The following is a 1,831-nucleotide window of genomic DNA, read 5'->3' as shown; positions in this document are numbered from 1 at the left end:
ACACACACACACACACACACACACACACACACACACACAGTCATGGACAAGAACCGCTCCATTTTATTGTGTCATGACTCAGATATACTATTAGTCACTGTTAATCAATTCTTGGAGGCTGCTGACATCCACTAATATCAGTGACTGCACATTCAGGGGGCACTTTGTGGAAAATGTCAGCACACGGCACAATTTATTCCCAAAGACTTCATGTGTCATCACCTAAACCTCTATCTCTTATCAGGCTGACCAAGCCTCCATGCCACCCACTCTTTTAAACATTCTTCATATTAGGCCCTGCAGAGAGGACTTTTCCAGTGGTCAATCAGTGACCTCCGGTAGGTCTACATCAAAGAGACAATGTAGGTGGTTCTTGGGTGGGGTGAGGATGATGGAACTCCAACAGTTTGTGCGTGTGTGTATGTGTATATCTCTGCATGTGTCGACACACTGTGGGCTACAAAAGTGCCCACAGAACCATAACAATAACAGACACAATGGAAAGAACCCAGAGCCCTAATAATGATGTCATGGTGTCTGTTTTATGTGTACCCACGATTGGAATTCACCTCAGTCAAACACAACGTGGAGAACGTGTCTGGAAAAAGCTGATTAATGTTAAAAGATCATTAACAACCTAAAATATTAGTGAATTTATAAAATGCATTATCACTTTATTAAATGTCCCGACCACTGGCCGTCTCACCGATACCATAAGCGGTCTTGATTTTGCGTAATATTTGATACATTAAAGGTGTTAAGAGAAAATGTGCAGGATCATCCAACAAAAAGAAAAAATGTTGCAAACCTTGGATTTTATGTAACCAAATGTAGGTGGAAGTATTTGTGTTTGTCTGGAAGTCATTTTGTACGAGGCGCGTCCGGAGGTTTACATAGATGAGTGTGTGTTCCCAAGGTGTGTCTTTAATAGTTATCCAGGTTGTGGTAATGTGGAATCATGGCAATAAACTTAGATGTATGACATTTCAGTGACTAGTTCATAAAAGAGGAAGTCATAAGAATGCAGACTGGCACGTAATTTATTTGCTGTGAACAGTAAAGATTCGCTGTGCAGCTCTTACTCACGGATTTTGTAGACACTCTCTTTCTGAGTTATACATCTTCAGTGTCTTCCTTAGTGACATCCGTGGGAGGAATTAAGCCAATCTTATTTAAGTCAGTCACCCTCTAGATGTGAATGCACGCAGTCTTAGGATAAACAGGTATTTTTCTCAGTCATTCGAGCATATCTGTAGCTCAAATGATTGAGTGTCTGCAGCTGTCAGAGGGCTAGAGTACCACCTGGACTGACTGTCAGTGTATTTCAGGGCTAGAACAGAGATACAGACAGCCATTCACACTCACATCCACATCTACAGCCAATTTAGAATCACCAGTAAATCTAACATGCATGTGAGAGAACGCATGGTAGAGAAACACACAAGTAAAGGGAGACTATGCCTCTCTCTGTGGACCCTTTTTTGCTCTGAGGCCACAGTGTTGACCATGTAGCACCAACAGATCATCCAATGAAAGTCTCAGTGTCTCGCCTGGCCCTCTCACAAAAGGTTAGTAGATGTTCACATACCTTCAGGATGTGAGAAAGAGTCTGTAAAACTGTAGTGGTCTGTGGCGCCCCCCAGTGGTCACAGTGTGATCTTACAAATTCAGACTGGGTACATTTTTTTGTTTTCTACGACTTACCAAAAATCATAGTGAGTTAATAATTTGTTTAAATAATTTACACACTATAAGACCTTCTTAATCCAAATGAACACATTAATGGATCACTATCATATATGAAGGTTTATATAATCTGTTGTACCTTATG

The sequence above is a fragment of the Haplochromis burtoni genome, unplaced genomic scaffold (genome assembly GCF_018398535.1).
Source record: "Haplochromis burtoni strain Fernald_Lab_line unplaced genomic scaffold, NCSU_Asbu1 Contig_10, whole genome shotgun sequence".
In the NCBI taxonomy this organism is placed as follows: Eukaryota; Metazoa; Chordata; class Actinopteri; order Cichliformes; family Cichlidae; genus Haplochromis; species Haplochromis burtoni.
This window is presented reverse-complemented; position numbering follows the sequence as displayed.